This window comes from Aquila chrysaetos, chromosome 5 (genome assembly GCF_900496995.4).
Source record: "Aquila chrysaetos chrysaetos chromosome 5, bAquChr1.4, whole genome shotgun sequence".
Classification (NCBI taxonomy): domain Eukaryota; kingdom Metazoa; phylum Chordata; class Aves; order Accipitriformes; family Accipitridae; genus Aquila; species Aquila chrysaetos.
In genome coordinates this window covers 34635258-34657444 of record NC_044008.1, presented here as the reverse complement: position 1 = coordinate 34657444, position 22187 = coordinate 34635258, and the positions used below count along the sequence as shown (strand labels likewise).

The 22187-nt window shown below is 39.7% G+C and overlaps 1 long non-coding RNA gene across 3 annotated transcripts; it reads right to left on the bottom strand.

Moving 5' to 3' along the window:
* Positions 1 to 9016: 9016 nt before the first annotated feature.
* LOC115341607 lies at positions 9017 to 21795 on the bottom strand. Of its 3 annotated transcripts, none has more exons than XR_005932523.1 (4): positions 21542 to 21795; positions 19501 to 19760; positions 18751 to 18971; positions 9017 to 10196 (listed from the first exon to the last, which is right to left on the bottom strand). It is a non-coding gene; the product is annotated as an uncharacterized LOC115341607 (long non-coding RNA). The 3 variants fall into 3 exon arrangements; XR_003923452.2 differs by having other exon boundaries at positions 19501 to 19614; XR_003923451.2 differs by lacking the exon at positions 18751 to 18971 and having other exon boundaries at positions 19501 to 19614; positions 21542 to 21791.
* Between the last annotated feature and the right edge of the window lie 392 nt (positions 21796 to 22187).

The window sequence follows — 22187 nt, the reverse complement described above, 5'->3', positions numbered from 1 at the left end:
ATCTTTGTTTAACCTGAAATAGGAATGCTACAGTCTAGATTTTACTTTGCGATTTCTTTCTGAGTTTCTACCTGTTTTCAAAGTCTAATTAGAATATATATATATATATGTAACAAGGCATTGTAGATGGCAGGATAAGTAGCTGAGGCAGATGAGAAAAGTAGACATATCCTGGTTATGTCTTTGGTACTCAATTCTTGCCAGAGCATTTGCAATTTATTTGAAAAGTCTGCATAAATTTTAGGGGGCTGGGGTGATGGCTAGCTGGTTGAGTTTGGGGGTTTAGCCATTGTAAAATGTTGGCCACCAGAATCTGAGATATTTTTTTAGATAACATTGCCTAATTTTCCTCTAATTTATTTCCCATATTCATACAGAAAGTTAGAACTACTTCATTCTCTTTAGATTAATATTTTCTGGAAGGTCACTATCATTGCCCTCCCTTGATTTGTTACACCAATAACCTTGTCATTTGTCTTATGGTTTTCCACCTTCTAGTTCAAGCAAGTATTAGTGATAGAGATTTTAACAGAAACAGAGATTTTAACAGAGGCGGAGTAAACCTGCCCTCCCCACACCAGCAGCAGCTCACTCACTGGCTAGCACACCTCCCGTGAAGACGGTAGTGTATTGCAAAGGCCACAAAACTTGCCTTTAAATGGTAAAAAACCTTCTCAAACCTCCAGCTCAGACCACTTTAGGTGCTTGACCCAGTCTTCTGGTAATACACGAAGGGGAGTTTGCTGGCTATGGAGCTTTGGCGAGGGCTGCCTGAGACATTCAGGAGTCTGAGTGTTGACACAGGGTGGGTTTTTTGCTCTCCTATTAGCATGTCTGTGCTTTAATAGCATTTTATATTACTTCTCAAATGAGTCTCAAGTTCAGGACAGGTCACATCTTGTTTAATAAACACTGAAACTAGAATAAATTAACACAGATACTTCTTACTCTGTTCTAGACTAAGATTAAGATCTCCTGCTTTTAAAATACAGTCATCAGTCTTTTGATATGATATTGTTCCAGACCATTTAATCTGTATAGTTCCTTCAGAAAACAATATTTCTGAATGCTTAACAAAACATTCCTGGAACAAGAAGTCATTCCGCATTTCACCCTCCCAGCCTCAGAAATCAACTGTGCTTGTTGCATGTGTGTTTTATTTTGTTTGGCTCATTGTTTCCCTTAGTTTAGAGATCAAAAAGTGAATCCGTACTGTAAAAATAAGCCCCTTGTGTGTCAAAAGGAAGAAAAGGGGAGAGGATGGGGAACATTTCATCATATATGGGTTGTATCTAACAGCTTTATTAACAGCATGCTTCAGATTCTTTGCATTAAAACTTAATATAAAGAATCCTGAATGAGTGCCAAAATCAACTGCATTGTTGGATAAATGGTATCACTGCGCCCAAGTTGCGATTTATTCTGACATAAAATTGCTTGCCTGCAATTAAAGGTTCATTATTCTACCCTAAGACATAAGTAAACACTGATCATAAGAATTTAAATTATCATAATGGTTTGTATAAATTCTATGATCAATTTTTATTCTCCTAGTTTTATGCTTATAACAGCCATTATATAGTCATATTAATATCAATAATTGCCACAGGCATACATTAAATACTCTATTTTTGTCTCATCCCAGTATCAGCCTGAACTTACACACAGCGTGGCCGCCTTCCACAATCTGTTCCACCATTTTCGTACTGCATGTTTTTTCTTGTTGTGTCTACCCATCTCTCTTCCTTTGTCCACTAAGTCATGCTACCCTCTCACTTGTCCTGTAGCTAACATATGTTTTTACAGAGAAAACACAAGTGGACTGAAAGGAAGGACTGAGTAAGGAAAGAAGAGGGAGCTAAGAGACTCCTGAAAAAAAAAGGCACGCTGATTTTCCAAGTGCAGGGGTGATGATGTAGGTGCCGGAACACATTGGCTTAGAACACTGCAATGATTTCTCATCCACTTCTGCTGCATTACCACACATCAGCAACCTCAAAAATTTTTCCTCTTTCTAAAAATTTCCATTTGGGCTCTGACAGAAGGTGAAATGTCCTGGGAGGTTTGAGCAAAAGAAAGTGGTAGCTTTTTATGCGCACTGAGTGTAAAGAAGCTATGCTTTCCCCAAAATAAATTAATTTTAAAGTGCCAAAAGACTTAAACTCTTCCTGATGACTTATTTCTCTGTGATTTTGTGTTTTAAAGATAGAAATAAGCACAAAAGCAAACCTGGAAATACTACTTAATCAACTGAGCAAAGTGTAGTATATATTTACCCAATTAAGAAATCAAGAGGCAGAAAATGCCAAAGGTTGCAAGCATAACCTTAATTCAATGAATCTTTATTCCAGCCATAGTTATTGGTTATTTGGTCAAAATAAACGATGCTGTTCCCTACCCCATGTTTACTGAGCTAACTGCGGAGCTCTAGCAGAAGCCACATGGGACGACTGTTCAGAGACGGTCCCCTCTCACTGCACTGCCCGGAGCAATAGCCCAGCTTTGTCCATGGGACAGGTTAACATTTTCTGTACTAACAAGCCAGTCTCTTGCAGAAGCAACGGAATATAGAACTTTATGGAATTTGATATATTTTTTATATATATATATATAAACTTTATGGAATTTATATATATATATATATATATATAAAATATAGAATTTAATATAGAATATAGGACTGACTTACCCACTCTTTGTTAACTGTCAACCATCACAATGTGATTATTAGGGATCGTCACAACATTCACATGTGCAGGTGCAATCCTTGCTAAAAACGTTCTTCATTGTGGAGACACCGCTCCACAAATCTCAGCATTTGTTTGATGTAGTTTTCCGTATGCAATATGTATTCATACTGATTAAAAACACTTATCTCCTCTAGATTATAGCCATGAAATAAAAAGCAGTAATTGAGTGTGCATTGCCTGTCTTCCCAAAGTGCATTTCCCCTGTGTGACAGACATAGTGTTTTAGTTGCCAACTCAAGAGCTAAAAAGTCCGGAAGTGCTGTAATCGGTTTCTCCATGTGTCCTTTAATCTGTTGTTCTGCATATTCTCAGGTATGTAATAGTATGCATTATTTAATTAAATGAGCACACACTCATTTGTCCTCAGGAAAAGTGCATTTACATTTGCAAGTAATGAATGGAAAATATTTAATTCTTATGCATAATCCAATTAATTTCTGAATGCAATTTGTCTGCACGGTTGCTTTTTTTAAAGTTGGCCTAGTTAATTATGGTAATCCTGTAGTACTACTCTGTCTTCACTCTGATATTAAAAGCAACGAGCTCCTCATGTTAAAAGAAACTTCTTATTTTTATTTTTCTCCTTGGCAATGTATGTGGTTTGTACTAGACCATAACTGGATATTTTTGAGTCTCAAGTTAATTTGTCTTGTCGGTGGCCTTAAGGAGAAAAAAGGGATTTGATCAAATGATTTAGCATTATCTAAGCAAGAATTAAGTAACCATGTTCATATTATTCTTATGAGCACTTCGGTTAACCCCAGTGAGACTACTCATCTGAATCAAATGAACAGGATTAAGCTTTCTGATTACTAACCAGTTTGTGTGATGTCAAAATGGATGTCCGCGTAGTATGAATATTAAAAATTGAGCTAAGGACAGAATTTTGATTCTGAGGATCATTCTTCTAATTTAAATGACTGACAACTCATAAAACGCAAAGGTTGCTTCTGATAATGTAATCTAGCAGTTCATCCAATTCAAAAAGACATTTGTCTGTTAACTAGCATGTGAATTTTGGCACTTTGACCCAAGGAATGTCCTTTGATTACACTGGTACAGCACCTAACACACAGGGTTGCAACCTCAAGGTGCTCGGTGGCAGTATTTTTGCCATTAATCATAGAAAGAGATAATTTGCAATTGAACCAACTGGAGCACTAAGACCTGGGGCAGGGTTACAGCAGAATTCACTAAACCCTGAAAATTCAAAACTAAACTGAGACTTTGTCCTTTATCCATCTGATATCACAAGTTCTTGCAACAGATCTTACATAACCTGCCGCAGATGCTGTAATACATAAACAAATTGTATTGAGCTAAGAGGAAAAAAAGAGTTGACGTCTTCACTGTCGAAGTCTTTACTTCCGTGCGTTTAGTTTTACTCCTAAAAAAGAATTACCTTTTTGGTGGTGGCTGGTGGGAAAGCAGAGCTTTACAGGAGTTCAGTGTCACAGATACATCTTCTATCATGTGCAGATGTTTACCCCTCAGGCAGAAACAAGTGCATATTCAAAGAGCTGTGATTATTAAAATGAAGTCTCAACCACATATTTGCAGAAATAGCCTACAAAATTGCATTTAAAAAAAAAAAAAAAGTGCATCATACCAGCCAAAGCAAGCACAAGACTTCCTTCTTCTAGAAGAAATTCTGCATAAAACTCTGGTTTGTTTGGAAGTTATTTTAATCTGCTTTTGTAATTATCTTCCTTTTCTCTTAGTCTACATGTCAGTGCATATCCAGTGGGCCGAATTACATATAAGACCAAAAACTGGGTTCCACTAAATTTCTGTTTCCTTAAACACAAGGAGACAGTGCAGAGAATCACATTTCACAGGGGACGTGTCAGCAGAAGGAACTGTAAATGCCAGCGCACATCGCCCGTGGCTCAGTGTTTCTTCTCCCGTTAAATCTCTCCTGTTAGAAAGTGCAAATAATTGTTCAGCTTTGCTTCTCAATGCTCGTCAGGCTCTCCAGAAGGATTGCTGCAGCACTGGACGATGAGCTCAGTGCTCTCAGAGGGGCCGGTGGCACGTGGGCTCACAGGGGACAGCCACCGGGAGAGGAGGGCAGTGACAATCCAGGCATCAGCAGCTCACCGTGAACTTTACATCATCATTTTCCTGCCTTCTACGCATTTCCCTAAGAACCGACAGAACCGTAGCCAAATGTTTTGCCGAGTTTGAATTTGGGATTTTGTGGTCCACAGCCTGAAAGAGCTCCAGGGGCAGCAGGCTTTGTTATGCACCATTACCTTTTCTCTATCCTCTTTAATAAATGAGAAATAAACCACAGTGAATTACAGGATTAAGCAGCCGAATGTGGGTTCTGCCAAGAGTGCTGAGACCCACTGCAGCCCGGGAAGGGGCTTTCACATGTGCCTTTGGATACAATCCTGTCTTTGCCTGGCCTCATCTGTTACCATTTTCCAAAGAGAGTATCTCTCACCTACCGAGTGCCCCAGTGCTCCTGGCTGGCAGCAGGAATAATTGCAGCTTCTGCAAACCGCTAAAGCAGCCCCTGTTTGCATCTTTTTTGAACTGCTCTCAGGCACTGCGCTCTCTCTGCTCTGCCCACATTTCTCTGCTCTGGGTAAACTCCTGTCCTTGCGAGGAGGGAGCCCTTCTCCCACGGCGGGAGAGCACTAGATCCCCGTGTTTCAGTGCACGTGGGTGCCTGAGCCCCACAGAGGCTCCCAGCTCCCGAAGGAAGCTGGGCACCCCACAGTTAAGTCTTCATGCTTTGTCCGAAAGGACTGTATGTCCATCAGACTCTCACTGCAAAGATGTATTTGCCAACTATGATGTGGAAGACTGACTTTCAAAACCACAGATTTTTGGAAGGTTTTAGAGCTAAGTGCAAAGAACTGGCTAAGTGTTCACCTTTGACCAGGACCGGGAAAACATAATTAGGAACTGCCTTCCCTAGATTTCATCTGATGCCCCGCAAATACAGAAGCAGAAGGGTGAGCGTATATACCTGACAGCCCAACTGTTTGCAGCGCTGTGTTGGGACCTGGCTCCGAAGTGATGACCCTGGGGTCCTCCACAAAGATCCACTCCACCCAGCGCACAGAGCAGCCCCAGTACCAACACAAGCACAGGGGCGCAAACAATTAGAAGAGGGCAGAAACACCCGAGCCCAGCACTGCCGCCGGGGAAAAAGGCCGTGCAACCACAGCCGCAAGCACCTCACCTCGACTGATTTACAAGCTGAGCTGGAAAGACCGAGGGAGAAGTGAAGGAAGGTTGCGGAGGAACATCAAGCGATGAGATGTCCCGCCCCAGCTCTGCTATGAGCATTTGTTTCAAACAACAGCTGTTTTCTATAAAGCTGACTTGAAAATTGGTATCTTCCTACTTCTGAGAGAATTTGTTCACTTCATCTTTTTACTGGCAAAAGTACTGTTATTGCTTTTCATTGCTGCCAACCCTGCAGAGCCACCTCAGCACTGGGGAGGTGAACCGGAGTCTGTTTTGGCATAAAGCAGAAAGAACACAGCTTGATCTCAGATCCCTGGGTGAATTTTCAGTGCTGGCAGTCAAGGAAGTCATGGTTTTATTTGTAAATTAAAAGAGAGGTCAACAGGAAAGTCATTCGGGAAAAAAAAAAAAAAGAAAAAAACAAATATGGAACCCTACCATGCCATTTATAGTCTCTTTATAGATGAGAGCACACTTTATGTAATGTAATTTCAGTTATAAATAATATTATTGTTTGTTTCAGCCAAAAAGCTGTAGCTCATTTAATTAAGAGAATGTATGTGTTTGTGTTGTGTTACTCATTACTTTGCTGTAAAATATATCTGTAATGATAATCTATGGAAAAGTTATTGCAGTGGCGGGGAAAACGATAGTAAAAGAACTTACGCAAAGTATCTCCAGTAAGGAAAAAATCTAAGTATTATCAGATCTCTTTGTTCCTTTAAATCAAATAGCTGAAAAAAACCCAAATTTTAAAGAAAAATAATTGACAGAAGAAATGTGAATTGACAGATTTGACTTTGGAGGGCAATGTTAAAAAGGGACAATTTGTCCCAATAAGTCTGGGAGAGAGGCTTCGTCATTTTCAAAATCTGTTCAGCACTCAGGGGTCCCATTCCCTTGGCTAGTGTGTGGTGCACACTCAGCAGTAAGCCATACAATATTATATCAATCTTTAATGCTCACTTATTTCAAGCACCATTGATGAGGAATTACTATGTGATGTCAAACAGAAATGTTCACTGCAAAAGAGAACGAAACATTCTTTTTCAAATATTGTAAATGAAAACACCACGCAAAAATACAGATATAGCAAAAAATATGTCACGCTGTCCAGAAATCTGAGACGGCAACAGTGGAAGATTTGTGGTACTTCTCTGAGCCACGTAAATGCTGACATTTAAATTTTACAAAGCTGATGTGAACTAGTTTTTTTTTTTCCCAGAAAGAAAATAAGAAATGAGGCTTTAAGAAAAAACTATAAAACAATAATTTATAACATCAGGTTGCCATACGCGGAACAGATCGTTTCCATCAGGAGTAAGGCAGGTGGAGGAAAAGTAAAGAAATACATTCTTGTGAGGCAAGGTTAATGAGGCAAGGGGACGTGATTTGATTTTTAATGAAGGGATCCACCCAGTGAATATCTACAGCAACACGTATAGCAGGATGTCATGAGCTATTTCCATGGCTCCCTAATGAGGCTGCTGTTTTGTGCGGGGAAGACACAGGGGGTGGGAGACTGACAGGGCTGTCCCCCTTGGATCCGGGGACCAAAGTCCAAGCTCTGGTCTGTACTGGTGCCAAAGGCCATTTTCAATAAATCCAGTTATAAATAGAAACTCGTCTGTTGAAGCCAGGGACCGAAAGGCAGCTGAATGTGATGCTGGCCACATCACACCCCTGGCTGTCACTAGTTACAGAAAATGGTATGCTTCAGTCATGCTTGTTTGGAGAGCCACACAGGCAGACCTTTGACTCATTTCGATACAGGCTGTGGAGGGTTTAGTGACCTGGATTTGCATTATCAGGGACAAGCGATGTTACAGATACAGCCCTGTGACAGTTAATCACAAGGTTCTCAAGCTAATATAAGAAAATCAAAGCCCGGGTGGCTAGGCTACTTCCATCGCTTAAACTAAAGTAAATGTATAAACCTAGGTCTTGAAAAGTAATCTAGATTGCTATTGTTTTATAATAAGTTTTGTCCATATTATTATTTCAGTCATCTGAGGACCACGACCAGCAATTCCTTGGGAGGTGACAGACTTGTGGTGGGTGTACGTTGGATCAATCAGCCAGGCAAAAACCAAGTCCGACTGGTACCGAAACCGAAAAGAAAACAAAGGGCACCCTCTCCACAAAAAAACAGAACTACAGAGTTATCTTTGCTTGGGAAGGAGGGCTAGGGATGTCAGGAAGCCACGGCACATCTCACCTACCCTACAACAAACTGTGCCGCCACAGCGTCACGTCCCTTCTGTTGCCGTGCATCATCCCTTACCCCAAATATAAATAACCCTCCGTGAAAGCAAGGAAATAGAAAACGAGTGGGGAAACGGTGCTGTAATAAAAATAAATTGCATCTGAGGTAGATGTGCTTCATCAGTAGATTTCTACATCAGATTTTTAAACATCTTCAGTGAAGAAACACATTAGTTTGTAAGGAAAAAAACACTTCTTTCTGATGAAATGGAGACATGCTGATTGACGATGAAGTTTTTCAGGTTATTAAAATACCTCGAGGCTTTAACTGAATCTCTGCCTCTGCTACCAAAAATACTCACAATATATTTGAGGGTTTTGCATTTCTGTACCACAGAGAGAAGACCTCCTTGAACCATCTAATTTTGGAATAGCATGAATTCTCAGGACCGATGCAGGGAGCATGCCAAGTAATAAATCGTTCACTGCTTAACGAAGAGGAAGAATTTGGGGACACCAGCATGGCAGCAGAGACTTTATAGAATACAGCAGGAGTTTTAACCTTTTAACTTGACTGGAGTTGGCAATTTCTGAGAGCCCGTGAGAGGTACCCAAGAAAAACAAAAAGCTTTTGTCAGTAGGATCAAATTCAGTGCAGAGAATCCTTACTTATTCAAAATTCATTAGAAGTCTGTAAATATAAAATAGTTGAAAGCTGTTGGTATAATAAACCAGTAATAAATGTGACCAAATCAGGTAAAGCAGAAGAAATAAAACTCATTAATGTAAACTCTAGAAGAAATAGTGCCATTTAAGACAAGTAAAATCAAAGCATAACATAAAGATTACAACAGTAGTAGGGATGGTCAACACATATTTATTTTTATTCTAAAAGTTGCTGATTATTTCTGCTACAAAATATGCAAAACCTCACTTGTCCTGAACAATGAATGCAAAAATGGTGCACATGATATTGCTCTGGTCTGCGCTAATTGATCTTTTGTACTCAGCATCCCACTACCTTAGATTTCCACAATCATTCTAAACATAAACTTCTGTATTTTGGACAAGTCTTTAGGGTCTATATACACATTTTTAAATCAGTTCATTCAGCAAAATTGCTATGAAAACCTATAAGAACAATAAGACAGACCCCCAGATTGACCAGCTTAAGGCTGAAGAAGACCTGTAAGGTATATCATTAATTAAGCAAGTTTAGAGCTTTAGTGAATGAATGTGCTGAACAACACTGAATACATTCATGTGATCATATGTTTGGTGAGGTATATTGTGTTTATAGTGTAAGAATACCCTTTGAAAGGTCTGTACCCAAATCCTGTCGGTTGACTGGAGCCTCTCTAACATTTAAAGGCAGGGAAGGCAGTAGATGTGTCACCTGTGGCCTGAAACAGTGCGGCAGAATCTTTTCATGTCTTCTCTGCTTAGGAAGATCCTGATCTCTTTAAAGCACATCCATATGTTTTGAAGATACTACAAAAAGTAGGTTATACTGCTTACTAGGACTCATACTATTAATTATTATGGAAGATAGAATTTTTGCATTTTAATGACTGTATTAATTTTTCTGATGTTTCTTTATTTGGGTGTATGCTATTGGAGGTGTTTCTGAGCACTACAATAGTTGCTTGATTTCATTCTTTTTCTGACAAAAACACAGGCACTTTCATAATTCTCAGTTGACATTTCAGCATATTAATTTGTTTTCATATAGCTCAGGATTTTTCACTCTTCATACCTGAGATGTATAATATTTCCAACAATAATTCAGAATACTGAATGGAAGGATATCAATCTAGAATATATCGGAACAATAACTGTTGGATCTTATAATTTCTTCTGCTCTGCTGGATTTCAGCATTTCAGAAAAATTTCATATATTGAAGATACCCGAATATTTTGCAGTAACATCTTCTTTTCTCTCCTTATTAGTCACAAGAACATGGATTTCATTCATTTATTGTTTTGTTCAGGTGGCTGCATTCTTCATGTGATTTATTCTGCTGAAGTTTTGAAGGCCTGAAATATGATTAAAATGCAAATTAGAGTGGTAGGTGAACTCCTACAGTTCCCCTGAGATTAAAAATAATGCTTGTCATTATTTTAGGAAAAAAAACAATATTAAATTATGTTATTTTAACATTGTTGTGGACATAGGACTATTGGGCTAGGTCAAGATTCAGTGTCTATTCTCTCATAGAAACAGATGGGTGGTCGAGGATGGCAAAGTCTTCTTAAGGGAAGCACCTCTCTGTTGACCTGACACTGACGTTGCGGGAGAGGTGCAGCTGAGGTATAAAAGAACTACTGAGTGTCGCTCATCTTTTCTGCGAAGTGCAGAGCTTTCTGCTGTGAAGTGTAGAAAGTAATTGCTATTGATGATTAAACTGGGTAACACTTCAGAGGTTTAGCAGGCAGCTGATTCTGTGGTGATCACATAATGATATTAAGTTTTGTTATTTTTGTGATATTCTGTACAAGAAATCCATAGGTGTAAAGCCCCACTGTTTCCATAGACAGTGAGCATCCAGGTGCACTACGGTTCATCTTAGTATACCAGCTGTAAACAATTAATCACATATGTATGTATCAGTTTGCATCCAGGTGAGCCACTATTTTGAACAACAGCTGGTGTAATCTCTTCCTTTCTTCAAAAAATAGTGGAGATCTTAAAATATCCAGTTCACTGACAAATCAGGTAGTTCCTCAGTCCAAGTAGGCTAAAGTAGACTTGGGAGAAGGAGCAAGAAAAGACAACCATATTGCATATTAGTAATTCAGTACAACCAGCAGCCTTGTCTCCATCTCTTCCTCCTCCAGGTGGTCCCAATGGAGTAGATATGGAGAGGAGGGAAGCTTGTAGCCCTGGAGCTGTGCGAAGTTCCCGAGTTGCTCAGGTGATGCTCCTGTGCTCAAGCTACAGCACACAACCAACAGATTAAAGACTTTGGCATGCATATCCCAGGAAAGTTGGTCAGCAGTGATGAAAGAATCTATGGAGACAACTTTATGTGGCAAAACAGAATGCTGGTTCTCTTCTTTATCAGTCTTCTCAGGTCATGTGAGAAAAAGTGTTCCCCCTCTACAAGTGAGATGTGGGAAGAGGCAATATAGTCACTTAATATCAAGAAAAGACCAAAGCGGAAGTGATCACTTACTTCTCCTTCCAGGACTAAATTCTGCCATGAGTTGTTGGGTAAATTATAAGAAAGATCCGGCAGCAAAAGCTTGATTGCAGGAGGCATAGCAACCCACTGGATATCATCAGGAACTTGCTTTAGGCACCGCGTAAGTGATTAAAGTTGATGCATATGAACAGGCAACCTGCCAAGGTTTTTGGTCAAGTTGGAGTCAATGCTACATCAACCCAAAAGCTTTTTATTCAGATATAAGTAATACGGGACATAGTAAGGATTAAGCCTCCAAAGGAAAAATGCTAAAATTAAATTCAGCACAGAAAATGCTTATATGAATCATAGGAGAAGGACTGAAAGGATGAAAACACTTAAGTAGAAAAACAAGCAGTAACTCTGTAAATACAATGAAATTTTGCTCATGCAAAAGGAGGAAAGCCAGCCTGAATAAAGATAAATTGAAGGCACAGATATTAGCTAATAAAATTCAAGATGAAAACTAAGAGCAGAGGGATAATGAAGAGGAAACAGTCATATGCCTAAAAGTGGGCTACAAGACTGTTCAGAAGAAAACCTACTTCCAACCTTAACTGTATTCACATAATTCTACTGAATATCTTATGGTGAAGAGTAGTATTTTTGCAAGATCTCAGGCCATCAGCAGGAGGAGGCCCAAAAAGGACAGGTGAGTCTCCTGGATTAGTAGGGAGCGTAAGGATTCAGAGTGACATTTTGGAGGAGCTCAATAATGTGTTTGTCACTCTTATTGCCATAGCGAGTTGGGGAGTTATCTGAACATACATTTTGAGGCAGTAATCATGAGACAAGGAAAATAAAGTCCAGAAATAAATTAATAATTTACATAGCATCAAGTTATGCTGCTTTTTGTTATACTGTATGGCAAAGTATATTTGAAACACAATTTGGAATTGATAGATGTTTACCCAATATTCGTGTGTATTTCTTCAGAAACGTTTGCCGTATCTTAGAAGCAGCATATCTGCAATGTGATGCAGGGGTTGCTATGGTGAGTTCACATCTCTTATTTAATGCTGTACCTGAGTAAATACACATTGTAACAATCTCTGTTAGAGGTGCTATTAGTAAAGTTATGTCAGCATTTCTATCAAAAATACTTGTTTTCCTGTTGCAACTTGGCCAAAAGACAAAGAAAACTATTCCTAGACCAAATCCATAGAAGTCTTTGTGCTCCTAGTGTATTTTTTTCACAGCTTCAATCACTTTCTGAAGTCTTCTGTCATCAAAAATCAAATAAAAAATCAGTAGATTTGTTTCTATTCTTTAGTAGATGGTGATTTTGATGACAGTTATGAGACTTTTCATCTGGAAAAATCTTTAGAAAAATTTGGGGGTTAGTTTTCATTTCACTGTTCCAGTCAGTGCCAGTGGGCATTCAGTCAGGCATTAATTGCATTACTTGTTTTACAGCCCTTCTGTACTGCCAGAGTGGCATAAAGACACTTTTGTGTACAGGAGAACCAGGTCCCTAGTTCTTGTATTTAATGACTCAGTTTACTAAATGGCATCAGAAATTTAACTTGGAGACTCCAGTGCATTCTTTTTGAGCAATTATTTGAGTCACTCTCCAGGATAACACATAAGAAAGGAGTGCATTGCTGGAAGTAATCAAATTCGTTTATCTTTTTGGCACCTATTTATTTTTCTAATCATTTACTTTGAAAAAGAGTAAGTAACTTTCTGAGACTATTTTTCTCTATGAGCTCCCCTGTGTATGTCAGGATAACTCTTGCATTATGCATTTGTATAAATTTGTAGGTTGACCTGATTAAATGTTTTCATTTCGTGAGGGTTTTTTTTTAACTAAAATAACTTTTGTAGGAAATGTCTATACTTGGCAAAATCCTTTATACCAGCTAATAATATTTTTTAAATAAAACTGCTACAAAAGTATTTCTAAATACATATATTTTTACTCAAAATTGTGGGTTTTAAGGACCTGGGTGGAGAAGTCAAAATTTATAGTAAAAAAATAAACAACTTTTTTCAACTTGTCCATAAGGTCTGATTATTATACTGGGACTTGCATATGTGCTTGCATGTTGACCTTGTGAAGACTATACTTTTAAGTGGAACAGCTTCTTCTGTGCTTCATGTCAGCCAGTAAGAGTGGATACTCATTACTGAATTGGCTGAACAGTGCGGCTGAACAAACACATCTTTCCCGTAAGTCAGGAAGAACACGGTTGGATGGAGAAACTCAAACAGATCATAAATGTACATCATTAGCTGGTAATGAGAAGGGAAGGCTATTTTTTGAGAATTTACTCCCATAGTCAGAAAAAGAGAGATGCGATGTGTTTCAGATGTTGCCCTGACATAAACTGTAGAAGCTGGGTTTTTACACATTTACACTTCATGTTAAAAGGAGTCATAGAGATCCTTGAAATAATTTTGATGGTATTTTGGCGGGGTGGGTGGGGTGTGACTCCAATTTTTAAGTGCTACAGTATTTGGATGTTACTGCCTAACTTGTTGCTCTGCAGCACCATATGATAGAATAAGTCTCAAGCTCCACAAAATCAAGTATTCCAGCACTAGAAGATGAGAAATAGATCATGCACTTTCAACCTTCTGCTGTAAGGCCTTCCTTCCAAATACAAGCCAGTATCTGGCATTACAGTATTAGGGTCAAAAGCTGCAACACCAAAAATTTTTAAAAATGCTGTCCAGTAATATAAACAAAGGAATAATAAAACATAATGAATTCTACATGTCTTGTGGTATGTACCTAGGAGTAGAATATGACTAAAGCACCAGCCTATCCACTTTTCAAAAGAATTATCACCATGAAGCACTAGTAATTCATCTTTTTTTTTCCCATTAAGATCCTATATTCATATTTTCCATACCATCATTGTATGGTATTCATCAATGTGCAAAGAAATCCTTCTAAGACAAGGAGTCAGTCTTTCTTTCTCTTTCTATCTCTTTCCTTCACTTGTGCATAAAAAACTGGAGCAAGGAGGACTGGAAGGAGAGGGCTAAGTTCTGCATTTAAGGGTCTTCATTGGAAAACCATTTTCAGACCCCAAGGGTGAATACCCATGTAATATCAGCAGGGTAAAGCATGGCAGTTCTGTCAGTCTCATTCATGATAAGACACAAATGAGTTTTTCAAATAAGTGGATGCCAGAAAGTAACATCTGAGCTATCTTGAAAAGAGCAGCAGAAAATACTGTGATACACCAGGGCAATATGCTAAGAGCAACCTCCCACCATCCCTTAGGGCGTCAGTGTCTACATGTTGAAATAGTTGACACTTCTCTGGTTTCCTTATGGACAGCACAAACCAGAATGCATTCAAAGTATAACCTTGAGATAACAAATGCATAGATCAAAAGACCTACAAGAGATGGAAAAAATCTTGGTCCATGCTTAAAATGTTGTACCAGTGTGATACCATTTACTCTATGTACCACTTTTGTGAGGCAAAGTGGATTGTTTTGAAGCTATACGTTTTCATTGCTTTAGTTTTGTGATAAATCTAGCAATTCTTAGTGAAACTCACTGGTGGCTAAGACTTCTTGTTGTTACCTACTTGATTCTTATGATAGAAAATTTATCGGGTATATCTGGAAATACAATCTTGTCTGTTACATCTTTACCAAAAGTCTTATGGACCACCAGTGAGCCACAGATTCCAGATCTTGAAAGTTATGCAACAGACACCCTTGATACATAATTTGACATGATTTTAGTCTGTTGCTGTAACCTATTAGCACCAGAAAGCAAAAATTCAGAACCACAGTATGATAATTTTCATCACTAAAAAAACCCGATAGTATTATCCAAGTGTGTAAAGTTCAGGGAAGGGGAAAATTCATCATCTTGTCAATATTTTGAATCTCACTTTCAAATCATGGAAGGCACAGCCTTGTGTAAAATGTCAGATGCTAGATCATATCATAGCTAAAGAGTTCAGAGTATAAAGGAAGTACTAAAACATTAAAGAATTATGTTATTAAGAAGTTACATTCTCATCAACAAGGAGGGGCTGGTGGGGAATGTGAAGCCCAAGGGCAGCCTTGGCTGCAGTGACCATGAAATGCAGAGTTCAAGATCCTTAGAGCAGCGAGGAGGGCACACAGCAAGCTCGCTACCCTGGACTTCAGGAGAGCAGAATTTGGCCTCTTCAGGGATCTGCTTAGTAGAGTACCATGGGATACAGCCCTGGAGGGAAGAGGGCCCCAAGAAGGGGCCCATGGTTAATATTCAAGGGTCACCTCCTCCAAGCTCAGGAGCAATGCATGCCAACAAAGAAGTCAGGCAAAAACGCCAGAAGGCCTCTGTGGATGAAGAAGGAGTTCCTGGACAAACTCAAACACAAAAAAGGAAGCCTACAGAGGGTAGAAGCAAGGACAGGTAGCCTGGGAGGAATACAGAGCAGACAGAAATCAGATTAGGAAAGCCAAAGCCCTGATAGAATTAAATCTGGCCAGGGATGTCAAGGGCAACAAGAAAAGCTTCTGTAGTTACATCGGTGATAAAAGGAAGACCAGGGAAAATGTGGGCCCTCTCCAGAAGGAAACAGGAGACCTTGTTACCCAGGATATGGAGAAGGCTGAGGTACTTAAGAACTTTTTTGCCTCAGTCTTCACTGGCAAGTGCTCCAGCCACACTGCCCAACTTGCAGAAGGCAAAGGCAGGGACTGGGAGAATGAAGAACCGCCCACTGTAGGAGAAGGTCAGGTTCAAGACCATCTAAGGAAGCTGAAGGTGCAGAATTCCATGGGACCTGATAAAATGCATTCACAGATCCTGAGGGAACTGGCAGATGAAGTGGCTAAGCCACTATCCATCATATTTGACAAGTTGTGGCAGTCCGGTGAAGTTCCCACTGACTGGAAAAGGGGAAACATAACCCCCCTTTCTAAAAAGGGAAAAAAAGGAAGACCTGGGGAACTACAGGCCAGTCAATCTCACCTCTGTACCTGGCAAGATCATGGAGCGGACCCTCCTGGAAACTATGCTAAGGCACTTGGAAAATAAGGAGGTGATTGGTGACAGCCAACATGTCTTCACTGAGGGCAAGTCATACCTGACAAATTTGGTGGCCTTTCACGATGGGGTTACAGCATTGGTGGATAAGGGAAGAGCAATGGTCACCTACCTGGATTTGTGCACAACACCCTTATCTCTAAATTGGAGAGACATGGATTTGACAGATGGACCATTTGGTGGATAAGGAATTGGCTGGATGGTCGTACTCAAAGAGTTGTGGTCAACGGCTCGATGTCCAAGTGGAGACCAAGGACGAGTGGCATTTTGCAGGGGTCGGTGTTGGGACCAGTGCTGTTTAACATCTTTGTTGGCAGCATGGACAGTGGGATTGAGTGCACCCTCAGCTGTGTGGTGTGGCTGACACGCTGGAGGGAAGGGATGCCATCCAGAAGGACCATGACAGGCTTGGGAGGTGGGCCTGTGCAAACCTCAAGAAGTTAAACAAGGCCTAGTCCTGCACATGGGTTGGGGCAATCCCAAGCACAGATACAGGCTGGGTGGAGAATGAATTGAGAGCAGCCCGGAGGAGAAGGACTTGGGGCTGTTGGTTGATGAGAAGCATCAAAAGAAGCATGACCAACAGGTCGAGGGAGGTGATTCTCCCCCTCTACTCCGCTCTGGTGAGACCCCACCTGCAGTACTGCATCCAGATCTGGGGTCCCCAACACAAGAAGGACATGGACCTGTTGGAGGGAGTCCAGGGGAGGGCCACGAAGATGATCAGAGGGCTGGAGCACCTCTCCTGTGAGGACAGGCTGAGAGAGTTGGGGTTGTTCAGCGTGGAGAAGAGAAGGCTCCAGGGAGACCTTATAGCAGCCTGCCAGTACCTAGAGGGGGCCTACAGGAAAGATGGGGAGGGACTTTTTACAAGGGCATGTAGTGATAGGACAAGGGGTAATGGCTTTAAACTGAAAGAGGGTAGATTTAGATTAGATGTAAGGAAGAAATTCTTCACTGTGAGGGTGGTGAGGCACTGGAAGAGGTTGCCCAGAGAGGTTGTGGCTGCCCCATCCCTGGCAGTGTTCAAGGCCAGGTTGGATGGGGCTTTGAGCAACCTGGTCTAGTGGAAGGTGTCCCTGCCCATGGCAGGGGGGTTGGAACTAGGTGATCTTTAAGGTCACTTCCAAACCATTCTGTGATTCTGTGACTCTATGAAATACATTAAGAACGTTTAAGAATACTACACTAAGGTCAAACGTCCAATTAAAAGATGAGCACTCGTGCAGCATTTTAGCCAATCAAAACATTCTACAAGCACTAACTGATTTTCATAAAATCATTGTGAAATAGGGAGGAAATTATTATCATATTTTTCCTCTCATCAGAACCGAATATTAGGACTTGAAAAATGTCTCATATGTCACTACCACCAATGAGTTTTGCAAGTAGTAGTAGTCAAGATTACCATCTGGTCTTGATGATTCATTTATGATTTGGATTTCATAACCACCATGGACAGTTTCTCTATACACTATTAAAAATGGTAGAGTTAGCCCATTTTGCTTCAAGGTAAAGTTTGCTTCAAAGTAAAAAGAAAATTTCATAACATTGCAACAAAAAGTATAACAACTTCCTGTTTTTCTAGAAATTCATTGCCTTAATTACAGAACACTTTTAATCCCTAATATTTCTCCCCTTTTCTTTAATTTATCCAGTAATTAGATCTGAAAATTTAAAAGTCATATTTCAGAAATTATTGTTAAAGACATTGTAGAGGAGGAGAAAAGACAAGGCAAGTCAACAAGAATCAGAAAATTCCACTATGAAACCAAAGGTTGAAATTTAAGGAATGAACCTTTGCTCCCCAAGCCCACCACAAGTGTTATTAGGAAGCATGGTTTTACCCTCCTGCTTTTAAACCAGATTAGTGGGTAATATTCTGATTATTGAAACTGAGAGGAACAAAATTGCTGGATGCTGCAGGACTATGATTTTTTAGTATTTTTCCTTTTTACAGTGAAAAAATTGGGGATGATAAGATTCCTCAGACAGATCTTCCTTTGCCAGTAATTAGAGTTTAGCTTGAATAAGTGTCTCAGGATTCAGTCCATGTTTCTACTTTACGGTTTATTGCCTACAGACACCAATGCAAGTGAAGACACAAGGCGAACAAAAGAGTAAGTAAGTGGCTGATGGACATTTTGAGTTTTGTTTGAAATAGGTGTCACAGAACTCTCACACATCTTAAAAGTGTGACTCATCTTGTACTTTTTTGTTTCTATTTTACTGTGGAAAACATCATTTCTGCTCTGAGAAAGTTTGGTTTGGTGGCACTTCTAGCATACTGTTAAATTAGCTCAGATCTTCCTCCATGCGAGAGTGAAGTTGGTCACATGCATAAATGCTGCCCACAGGAGTAGAAGGGACATTGGATCAAGTCCTTTCTGACCATTTACCTCGTTGGCCAATGGTGGAGGAGAAGACATGTGACACCACCTCAGCCATGGTCCGTTGATGACCTGCCTTTTGTCACTCCTGATTCCACGGTTTTTTTGGAGCTAGAATGGTTGCAGAAACAGCTCCACGAGAGGAGCACTTTGAGAAATTTCTTCAGCTAATTAAAGTTAGGTGTTGACAGGCTGAAGGGATTCCCATCCAGACATTGGCAGAAGAAAGGCTAAAAGAGAGCCCAGAAAGGAAGCGTAAAGTGTGACTGGCTCAGGAGACGCAAACTTTCCCCTCTAGGTCAAAGCATCAAACAGCCCGCAACAAGGGTGACTGAAAAATCTCTCTTATCACTGTTGCTCTTCAGGATGCTGTGTGAAATTTAGTGATAGCTAGTCCAGCTGCACACATCATAAAACTCTTGTTATCATTCTCAGTTGTTTACTGTTTAACATAAATCAGAACCAGATCTAAAACAAGTCATATATCTTGAATTAGACTGATATTCTCTATACAGTAATTCTTGTTTCCCTCTTGCCAAAGTGGTGAAGCTAGAGTAGCCAGATCTTTAATATCAAACCAAATATGGACAAGAAGGAGCTCTGTACACAAACACTTCTAGAAATAGAAGTATATTCATTTTCAAATAGAAATGTCACTATGTCAGAGCAGTACACACAGACATTGCATCTGTACAGGAATATGGAAGTTTCCTACACTCACATTTAAATAGGACTATAGAAAGTAAATTTCTCACTTACCACATAGCACTACTTGCAATAACAACACAAATTTTATCTTCTGAGTCTCCTTGTTTTGCTGGAATGGAAGTGGGGAGAAATCCAGCTCAGTTCATCAACATGTTTAAATAGTGCCTTTGAGAAAGGATTCAGAAGCAAATATGTACTGTTGCACTGGGCAGCTGCTCTTGCGGATTTCAAGTTAAACAAACATCTATTGCAAGGTATGTCTCGTAATGAGGTTGTTTTCTCTAGACTTTTTCTAGGGTCATGGTCATCAGCTGGGAATTGTGGTTTTCAGATTTACAAAATTACTAATCGATATTTGTGCAAAATTACACAATAGTATAATAAACAATAGTGGTGTATGAATGTGCAGCACATAAAAGTAAAACATTAATTTCCTGTGAGAATTGTTGATTTCCAGATTTTACTTCAAACTGTACTTAGCAGAGTCAAGTAGAGTAAGTATGTGACAAAACTGGTAACATGTTAAGTAATTTTTAACATCTGAGAAGAGAGAAAAAAAAAGACATGGAAACTAATGGTGACAAAATATAAATACAAATACACTTCTGTTTTAGCAATGCTTGTATATGTGATTCCTGATGACTTTCAACAGGCAAGAGCAAAGTAAAGAAGCATGAGCCTTTGCAGGAATGGTGACTGCTCATTGCAGTGTACTCACAGTCTTCTCTGGCATGTTCTTTCAGTCTGCTGAGCCAGGAAAAAGCTTTTACTAATAGGATTTGATTAAAAGAAATACTAATTGCCTATTGGAAGTCAAGAACCACTTTTTCTTTAACACTTAAAAAATCTAACAGATTTTTTGCATTAAGCACCATTTTAACCAGCATGGTAAATACATTTGTTTTCAGCTTCAGAAAGACAAAACTCTCCAATTTGGACTCCTTTTCTAAGTGCTTTTACAACTGTACGGAGTTACAACAGGGTCTCAGCTACTGCCAAGACTGTACTCACTTCTGAGTTAGGTGCTCAAACTGCAGTGAAGTGTCTGGCTTCATTTGTCTCTGATTTTTAGCAGCTGTGTTTGAATTGAGAGCTTGATTGACAATTATCTCACCTTGACAGAAGCTTGATTACTTGGGCTATGAAAAGATTCTTTATGCTATTTTGTGATAAACAGTTACTTTTTTATCCTAGTTTTTGATATTAACTCTTACTTGTTCCTGAACAGCCACAGCTACAATTTTTAAAATTAAGCCAAAAACATTAGGTGGTTGCGGCTGGCATGATGCTTCAGTGTCTAGTAATGTTACTTCTTGGATTTGCCTATGTCGATGAAGTTTTTGCATGGATAAAATTCAAAATCAATTTTTCTCCAAGAGTTCTACTGAGCAAGGATTGTGATAAACTCTGTTAATTTAGCATTAAAGAGAGAATGAAAAGGCAGCAATAAAGGCCCTTTGATAGCAGTGGGGGATGAGTAATGGAAAATGTTCTTGCTGCGGACTAATCAGAGTGTAATTGCTAAAGGAACCAATCTTTCATTAATTGGAAAGGCAGTAAACTCAATCAGTCACAGTGCCAAAATATTGCAGTTCAGTTGAAGAATTTTATTGAACTAATTGATTTAATTGTTTTAAGTAATGCTGTTTTAAGAGTCTATTAAGAAACATTATTCTCAATATAATTTTCTGAAACATAAAAACTTTTTATGAGGCAAGTGGTTTTCATTTCAAAAAAAGATGAGACAACAGTTTTGATTTAAAAGAGCAACTTGACTAGGTTATGTTTTGTTAGAAATTATCAGTACTTGATTTTGGATGTCATCATGGATAATGTGAAGCACTTTGTAAGTGAAGGGTACTTTAGCTATGCTTAGACTAGCTTAAACATTTCTGATGGCATTTTCTTGGAGTCAGAAAATTGGTTTCATCTTATCTGCCTAATCCAGATATAATGGACCAGGGAAGTCTGCCTCCGCTTTTGCACACCCACCCTCCACTCCTCTTTAGCCCTGAGGGAACGCTGTACAAGTGCTGCAGGTTACTCACTAGCTCCACAATCAGTATAACTGGAATAAGCAGTCCTGGCTTACCTTCCAGTCCTCTGCCTGATTATTGCCATTTGCATCTCTCTCCCTTCTGCCAGATGTTCGTGCAGCCACATGGTGAGTGGGAACAGGGCAACGCTCTGGGTTAAAACTAGCCTCTTTTTTTTTTTTTTTTTTTTTTTTTCCTCCCATATGTATTTATGGCTATTTGCAGTCACTGGCAAAGCAAGGAGAGTGAAAACAGTGATTGGGTCAGTGGGAAGTTGGCACTGCCTCTTTTAGCATCAGCATTTGCTTATGTTGACTTAAGGGAGTTGTGGGACTATAGTGTTAGCATCGCTCCTCCGGGGTTCAAACTCAGCCGGGGTCTGTGGAGCAAGAAGCAGGAGCCCAGATACGTCGGTCACTGGTTCCCTTCCTTTCCCAACAGTGTTTGGGCTGATTGAAAGACCTGTCTCATTGGCACCAGTACTGACGCAACATCTCTGACATTCAAAAGCGGAGGGAGAGTGCCGTATGTAACCCTATATGAACCGCAAGCGCAGCGTCCCGGCCACGTCTGTGTAATCTTTCTGGGTCTGTGACAGTGACAATAAATATTGACATCGCTGCAAAGCCAAGCAAACTGTTTGGGAGGCTTTCATGCCACAATGAACCTTTAGTATGTTTCTAGCAACATCCCATTGGTTAT